The following is a 9,100-nucleotide window of genomic DNA, read 5'->3' on the forward strand; positions in this document are numbered from 1 at the left end:
TTTTTCCCCTTAGCACTAACACCCTATAAAATAATATATAATGATAAGAATCAGTGTTCATTCAGGACATGGAAACCAACCAATAGATTGAGCAGGGACAGTTTATATAATGAACAATTAACCATAAACCTTTAAAGGGAACTATAGAGAATAGCCCAGAATTACAGTAGAGTAGTTAAGAAAGAAACAAATTTGGGAGAGGACCCCCTCGCCAAGGCTGCCTTCAGGTCTTGTTGGAGAAGGAATGATTGCAGCACAGGGATGGTGGAGAAGATTGTCATGTTTCCCAAGGCCAGTACCAGTCCCTGGTCAGGGCAGAGCTCAGCAGGTAGGGAACAGCAGGCTGAGACTGGCAAACAGGAAAGCCCTGCCCCCTCCCAGGGGCAGGTAGGCTGAGGCTGGGATGCCTACTGGATTCACTGGGATTCCACTTGCAGCGGTGCCACTCATTCTCCTTATTAAGCCATCCAAGGGGATCCACTGAATCCACTGTGGATCACCCACTGTGGGTGAGTCCATGTAGACACCCCTGAATTGTGCCACTGCTGGTTGTACTGCAGGAGAAAGAAAAAGAAAAGAATGGAAGCACCCTGGAATTAGGATGGAAGGCCCTTTGTCCTAAACCTTCTCTGACAAAAGCTTAACCCCTGCCAGGTGCAAAAGAGAAATGTCTACTGGGTGCAGCTCCATTATTGCAGAACAGACAATAGAGGCCAACACTCTGATGTTGTTACACAGGGGCAATCCATTGATAACTGGCACCATAATTCCCTTATTATTTTGTTTATGTATTCCATGCTTTTACTTCCAACTTGCCTCTATTGCTTTATTTGAAGTAAGATTTTGAAGACAGCATATGCTTGTATCAAGGTTTCTAAAAAAAGGTATTTTGACCCCCCAAAATGCCATTATTAGATCAAAACAACAGAAGAATTAAAAGTACAAAGTAGCTGTACTATCAGTATATGCCTTAAGTAAATAGTTTACTGTCAAATTCCTCTTATATAAGAAAGCACCATGCAGTTTCATTTTAATGATGTTAGCCTCAATAATCTAGTATAATAATAAACTCCTTTGTAATGAGTAACTATATAAAATGAAGTTACAATAATTTACAATTTACGTCTGTGACATGACCCAACTACTCTCTACAAGCACCACTGAAATCTTGATTGATGCTTGGCTACCTTGTTCTACTAGAACTAACGGGAATATTTCACTGCCAACAAATTCTGTTTACCTACTGTGTAGTTTATAAGGGTTGAATTCTTCTCTACTTGAAAATCACCATTTTCATCTCTCCATATGGACACCTGTTTATTGGCAGATAGCTTTGCAGCCAGTATAGTTTTTTTCAGGAGAGTCTTATATAAGAAGCCATAAAATATGAGTATAAATAAGTTACACTAGGCAATTTTTCTTTTTCTTTTTTTTTTCCCTGCTTGGAAAGATTTGCCCTGAGCTAACATCTGTTGCCAATCTGCCTCTCTTCTTTCTCCCTTCCCAAAGCCCCACTACATAGTTCTATATTCTACGTGTAAATCCTTCTAGTTCTTCTACATGAGCCACTGCCACAGCATAGTCAATGAGAGACGAGTGGTGTGGTTCGCGCCTGGGAACTGAACCTGGGACTCCGAAGCGGAGCGTGCCAAACTTTAACCGCTAGGCCATCAGGGGTTGCTCCAGGAAATTTTTCTAGAAAAATATTGGAATCAAGATGTATGATTTATTTCTAAAAATTTCATAACATACTTTAAAACATGAAATGCTCAACATGTTTAAAAGCACTTTACCGCTCAGTTTACCTTAACAAAGATATAGCAAACATTTTGAGAAATATGCTTTCAACAGGAAAGTCCAATTGTAGCTTTATGCTTTTGTAGACCACTCCCAATAACGTGGCTTAAAAAATATAACTGTAAGATTCTCTCAAGAAAATGTATTTCATTTCTATAAAAATCGTTCTTTACAGTGTCTCAATGTTTGTTTCCTACTAAGCTTCTCAATGTTCTTTAGGCTTAACAATATAGTAGAATCAAGCTCCTATAATCTAGCTTTTAATCCCACAATCCGGAAAGCTCTATCTCAAGGTCATCAACGACGTCTTAAATCACCGAATAATATTATTCCCATTTTATAAGTGCGAATACTAGGTTTTAAAGAAGTCAAGTTCATGCCCAATATTGTTTAGCTAGTAAGAGGCAGAGCCTAGATATGACTGACTCCTGCTGTCTGATTCTAAAATCCATAAGCATAACCTCTAGGTATACAGCCAAACATAACACTCTGTATTCTTGCAACAGAATAAATGCATTTGCTTTTTCTTTAATATCTGTAACACGGTTCTTAACTGTTCCAATACATTGGTTTCTCCCTTTCTGTAAATGAGAGTGTTCTTCAAAGTACCTTCCTTCTTCTCTGCTCTTCTCTATACATTCCCTCCACTCCCAGTTCTTGAATTCATTTAACAAGTATTTATTTTATTGAGCCCATACAATTCCAGACCCCATGGAAAAACAATGAAAAAAAAACAGTCCCTGGCCTTGAAGGATTTACAGACTACTAGGGGAGAAAGCCCTATAAGCAAGTCCAATACTATTTTCAAAAAAAAAAAACAAGTTTGAGTCTGCACAAACACAGAAGGCTATCTATGCCACACAGCATGGGTTTTCAAGCCTTTTCTGAGGAGGACTACAGTTTTTTAAGAAATAGCGTTTAAAATTTCCAAAAGAGCACGCAAGACCTAGAACTTCCCTGATCCACTGTCCCCTTCCCACTACAAGCCATGTTTTTTCTAAGACTCTTAAGAACATCGTTTGAAAACCACTACATTCTAACATCTTAATAGTTTTGCCTTTCATGCCTAGGTCTTTAATCTACCTGGAATGCATTTTTGTGTACGGAGTAAAGTAGGGTTCCAATTTGAATTTTTTCCATACTGATATCTAATAGTCCCAGGACCACTTAAAGAAACGCCCCTCCTTTGCTCTCTGCTCTGTAAGAGCACTTCTATTAAAAGAAACCAAGTTTCTGGATACACGTGGAACTGGATTTGGGTTCTCTACTGTTTTCCACTGGTCTAACACTGTGCTAATACCAAAGTGCTTTAGTTACTATAGCTTTATATATAATAAATCAGGATATCTCATAGATCAAGTCTTCTCACCTTGACCTGCTGCTTAAAAAATATCTTGGCTATTCTTAGTCCTTTGTATTTCCATATGTATTTTAGAAATCACACGTAATTTTGAGCTCTGTAATTTCCTGGTAAACTGGTAAAATACCCACAAAACAAATCTAGATCAGTGTTTCTCGACCAGGGCAATTTTAACACCCCCACCTCCCACCCCAGGGACATTCAGCAACGTCTGGAAACATTTTTGGTTGTCACAAAGTGGGGGGTAGGTACTACTGGCCTCTAGTGGGTTGAGGCCTGGGAGATGCTGCTAAGCATCCCACAGTGCACAGGACAGCTGCCACAACAAAGAATTATCCCATTCAAATTTTAATAGTGCCACTTTTGAGAAACCCTGTCCCAAATAAATCAAGGGGCAAATTTGCATGGGCCCATTAAAGGCCAGGGAACGTCTACCAAAAACAATAATTTAGTTTTAGAAAAACTGAACTGCCATGTGCCAAATGAGATTTACCCCAATTCATTAAAAAAAAAATCATATTATTTGCATAGACCAAAAGGCTATCTTCCTCTTCTCTATAGCAGGGACATTTACAGGAAGCTTATTGGAGGGGTTAAGTCTTTAAAATACAAAGTTATAAAGAAACAAGACGTATCCAGAAGATATTTAAAAAAAAAAAAGAAACTCATAGAAATCAGTAAGAAACAACCCAATAGAAATATGGGCAATCTAAATAGGCAATTCACTAAAAGGAATATTCAAATGACCAATAAACATATAAAAAGATGCTCAACCTCATTAGTCACCAGAGAAATACCAATTCAAACTCACGAGAACACCATCCACGCACCAGAATGGCTAAAATTTTAGAAGACTGGACATAGCAAGTGTTAACAAGAATGCTGAACAACGTAATTCCCATATACTACTGGATGTAGGGAAGGGGTTGCATAAACTGGTTCAACCACTTTGGAAACTGTTGGCAGTCTCTACTATAGCTGAACATATCCATACACTATGACCAGCAATGCCATTCCTAGGTATATATCCAACAGAAAATACTTACCTATTTGCAAAAGAATGAACAAGAATGTTCATAAAAGCATTAAAAGCCTAATGTAGAAACCTTCCAAATGTCTAATAACTGCAGAACGGATTAATAAACTGTGATATGTTCATAGAAGTAAATAATATACCACAACAAGAACTACTACTATATGCAACAACACAAATGAATCCCCAAAATACAATGTTAAGCAAAAGTACGCAGACTCAAGAGTACAGATATCACTCCATTTCTATAAAGAGGCAAAACTCATCAATGGTGACAGAAGGGAGGATAGCCAATACCTGTGGAGAGAAAGGATAGTGACTAGAAAAGAGCATAAGAAGGGGCTGTAGGGTGTTGGTAATGTCCTATTTTTATCTAGGTGGTAGATACACGAGTGTGTTTACTTTGTGAAAATTCATCAAGCTATACACTTAGGATTTGTATGCTTTTCTGTATTTAGCTTATATCTTACTAAAGAATTTGCTTAAAAATAGAAAGAATCCAACCCTGATTTATCGCATCTGATGCTTCAAGAGACTATTCTAAACAGCCCAAACTCACAATGATGCTAAAATGCAAGTTGTGTATATATTGACAACGGATTTTTTACCAAGGAACAAAGGCAATGCAGTGGATAAAGGATAGCCTTTTCAATAAATGGTGCTGAACAATGAGATATCCATAGGCAAAATAAATGAACTTGGATCCATACCTCACACCATATACCAAAAATAACTCGAAATGGATTTTAGACCTAACAGTAAAACCTAAAACTATATTTGATAGAAAAACACTTGTATTCAAAATATATAAAGAACTCTCAAAACTTAACAATAAGAAAAAAAAAACAGGCAAAAGTTTCAGAAAGATATTTTATCAGAGAAGATATACAGATGGCTCATAAGCACATGAAAAGACGCTCAACATCATAAGTCATCAGGGAAATGCAAATTAAAACCACAATGAGATACCACACTACATGCCTATTAGAATGGCAGACAAGACTGACCATACCAAGTGTAAGCAAAGATGTAGAGAAATGGGAACTCTCCGACACTGCTGGTGGGAATGTAAAGTGGTATAATGTATAAACACTTTGGGTAACAGTTTGGAAGTTTCTTAAAGAGTTAAACATAAGTGATCCACTCATTCTACTCTTATGTATTTGCCCATAAAAAGGAAAGCACATGTCCATAACAAAGACTTACATACAAATGTTCATAGCAGCTTACTTGTAATAGCCCCAAACTAGAAACAACTCACATATACATCAACACGTGACTGGATAAACAATTTGTAGTATATCCATAGAACAGAACCTTACTCAGCAACACAAAGGAACAAACTGTTGACACACACAACATGGATGAATTTCAAAAGAATTATGTTAAGTGACAGAAGCTAGACAAAATTGGTGTACAAATTGTCTGATTCCATTTATACAAACTCTAGAAAATGCAAACTAATCTATAGTGATAGAAAGCAAATCAGTGGTTGTTTGGGGAGAGAAAGTCACAGAAGGGTGGGAAGGAGGGATAACAAAGCTGCATGAGAAAACTTTTGAAGGTAGTGGATATGTTCACTATCTTGACGCTGACTGCGAGTTTCATGGAGGTACACCCTATGGTGGAGGCCATAACTTATCAAAGCGTACCATTTATTTTATTTTATATTTTTTCATTTATATATTTTTATTTGGAAATGTTTATATCAGTACAGTGAAACTAAATTTTAGAGACACGGGATGTCATTAGTTTGGATATCATTAGTTTATTATAAAAGAGAGACATGGAAATTATTTACATGATGAAAGATTTCAGTACTTCAGTGGAATGGGCAGCTTCACGTGATGCCATTTCAATAGTGATTCATTTCAGTCTACATACTTTCCAAGAATGTCACCATCTCTAAATAAGAAATAATCCTCGTCCTCTAGAGCTACTTTGGTGCCTCCCTACTCTAGGAGAAGAACTTTATCTCCCACTTTCACACTAACTGGTTGAATCTCTCCACTCTTTCCTTTAGAGCCCGATCCAACAGCTACTGCTGTTGCTTGCAATGCTTTTCCTTGAGATTTTTCTGGAAGCATAATGCCTCCTTTGGTTACAGTTTCGGTTGCACTCCTTTCAACCAAAACTCGGTCAAAGAGGGGAAGAGACTCTCTAAATGCCTGTGCTGCCATGACTCCGGCCGCCGCAGCCCACGCTCCAATCTAGCGCCGCCATTGCAGAGACCCGCACTCTCACCCTCGAGACACGTGAACTTGGGGCAAGGCACCCTGCGCGCAGGCGCGCTCGCCCCCGGCCCCGCCCCTCCCCGCGCGAGGGGGCGGCGAGGCAGCGGGCGCCGCGATTCGCCAGGAGGGCCCTGCGCAGGCCCTGACGCGAGGACCCCAAAGCGTACCATTTAAATAAATGCAGTTTGTTTTGTCAAGTATGTTTCAATAAAGCTTTTCTAAAAAAAATACAGGTTGTATATAAATATTATAAACCAGAGTTTCTATAATTAGCTCAAAATCAACTCCATTCATTCACACAACAAATAGTTATCTAGCACCTACTATACGCCAAGCACTCTGCTAGGTTCCAGGGTTACAATGGTAAGCAAACTGACATGGCTCCTGACCTCATGGAGAACACAGTCTGCTAGGGGAAGCAGAGATCAATAAAAGATGCACACAGACACATGGATAATAAAAACTTCACAAACAAGTGCTGTGAAGGAGACAAACACAGTGAGATGACACAAAATAACAGGGAAACCAAATCTGATCTAACAGAAAGGTCAGCATGGCTCCCTCAAGGAAGTGAAATTTAAGCGATACCTAATGGAAGAGGAGGATAACAAGTTGAAGATGTAACTTTCCTCAGAAGAGACACTAACACAAGCAAAGGCTCTGAGGCAGAAGAAAGCATGACCCTTTGAAGGAATGGAAAGAAAGTCAAAAGGGCCAAAACAGTGTAGACAACACTATTGGTCACGTCTCCAGTAACTATTCCATCTCCTCTTCCTCACTCCTAACAGAATCACACTTGGGTTCCAGCAGCCACCCTCCTCCACACATAGTCATGTGCTTTAGAGGAAGACGACTCCATTCTTGATTTTAGGAAGTGGATACGTTGAGACTTAAGTCAGTCATGGCCACCTCTTTTCTCCCTGCCAGTGATTAGTTAAAGAACGGCATGAGTGAAAGCAGGAAAAGAAGTTATTGCATGCTCTAAACAAGAGATGGTAGTTTGGACCAGGGAGTTGTCAATGGAGATAGAGATTTGCACGGAGAAATAAGGTAGAGCAACGTGTACAGGATGTCTCCTAGGTTTCTGGCTTAGGCAAATAACGACCAATCTTTTCCATATAGTCAAAGCCAGAGAAATATTTTTTAAAAATTAAGAGTCTTATGTTATTCTTAATATATTTCACTTAAATAAATCTAATTAGAACTATTCAAGGATCATACCTAAAACATATCTCATCCTCATGCAGGATACTGGCTTCAGAAGTTCATGCAAACTTATCAAGAATGAATGAGGCTAACTAGATTTTGTCTTACAATACAAATCAATGTTTTCTAAAATTCTAACTTATAATTAACAATCCTGCCTACAAATAACATCAATTTCTGAATATCATTTATTTTGCCTTGCCTGCTTCAAAAAATGATTTAAGCTAGCAAAATGTCCAAATCAATTAAAAGCCAAGCCAAGAATAAAGTAGTCCAAGGATTTCTGACCACTCTTGTGTTATCTAAAAAATAATTCCAGAGAAATTAGATGGAGGTACCTAATGAATTATGCTCATCAAATTTATCAAATTAGGTCTCATAACAACAGTAATGAAGGTTCCTATTACACATACCAACAGACCCAGGCAAAAATATAACCTACCTTGACAAGTTGATGAAGTGCCATTTCTTTCAGAAGGTGGTGTACTTGGACTGTTGAAATGACGTGAAGCTCCTCGGTCCTCGCCATCGTTTGTCACACTCTTTGAGCGGCACGTACAACGACGTGACAACGGCACTTCAGCTTTTTCGCTTAAGCTTTCATCTGCTGGCTTCCCTCAAAGTGAAAGAACCTCTATTCATAATATTTCTAATTAAACAAACATTCATCATCCTCTGCAGCTAGAGTGAGCAACCACTCGAATTTGCCCAGGATTGGGAGGTCCCCCAGGCTGTAAGATTTTCAGGGCTAACCCTGGGAAAGTACCTGGCAAATCTGGACAAGTTGGTCACCCTATCTGTAGCATCAAATTAGGACAGGAGAGAAACACTTATGCTGTCAGAGACATTTATAGAGAAATTATCATCAATTTACATAACTTACAAAAAGATAATAGTCAAAGATTAATAATGTAATAAAGGCATAACCACTTGAGTATTCTTTTATATTGAGATTCATTAAAATATCAAGCAGGGAGGATTAAAAGAAAGACCAAAAGTATATTCCTAGTTACTGCTATTTCCTTAAATGAATCATTCTGGATAAAAAGTACTTTATTATATTTTTTTCAAGTCCCAATAATCAAGCTGAATATATCAACCAAATACTCACCACGAAGAAGAGCCTGTCGCCACGCTAAAGCAGCACAAAGTAAGACTAAGCTTTTCCCACTTCCTGTAGGGCTCTCCAACAAACAATGCTGCTTACTTTTCAATCCTCGGACAATCTATTGACACAAAAACAATAAAAAAAAATCAGTAAACAATTTACTTCATTAGGGTCTGTCTGCATCACAAGTACAAACACAACAAGCAGTTGTGTTTTCTCGTTGATGCAAGGCCCAGCATGAAGTAGCACGGCCCTTCCTCACCTCGGGGACAGGCTGTCCCACTGCTGCTTCGTGCTCCTCTACCAGGACCCCTTGGCTACTTTATCCCTGCTTGTGGGCCCACGTGACCTCTGGATCCTTT

General features: G+C 38.7%; 1 long non-coding RNA gene across 2 annotated transcripts; it reads right to left on the reverse strand.

The window, feature by feature from the left end:
- Nucleotides 1–457: 457 nt before the first annotated feature.
- On the reverse strand, nucleotides 458–8,844 carry LOC131403231 (uncharacterized). Of its 2 annotated transcripts, none has more exons than XR_009219308.1 (3): nucleotides 8,742–8,844; nucleotides 8,073–8,241; nucleotides 458–554 (listed from the first exon to the last, which is right to left on the reverse strand). It is a non-coding gene; the product is annotated as an uncharacterized LOC131403231 (long non-coding RNA). The 2 variants fall into 2 exon arrangements; XR_009219309.1 differs by having other exon boundaries at nucleotides 8,073–8,246.
- Nucleotides 8,845–9,100: the final 256 nt, after the last annotated feature.

The sequence above is a fragment of the Diceros bicornis genome, unplaced genomic scaffold (assembly GCF_020826845.1).
Source record: "Diceros bicornis minor isolate mBicDic1 unplaced genomic scaffold, mDicBic1.mat.cur scaffold_611_ctg1, whole genome shotgun sequence".
Taxonomy (NCBI): Eukaryota; Metazoa; Chordata; class Mammalia; order Perissodactyla; family Rhinocerotidae; genus Diceros; species Diceros bicornis.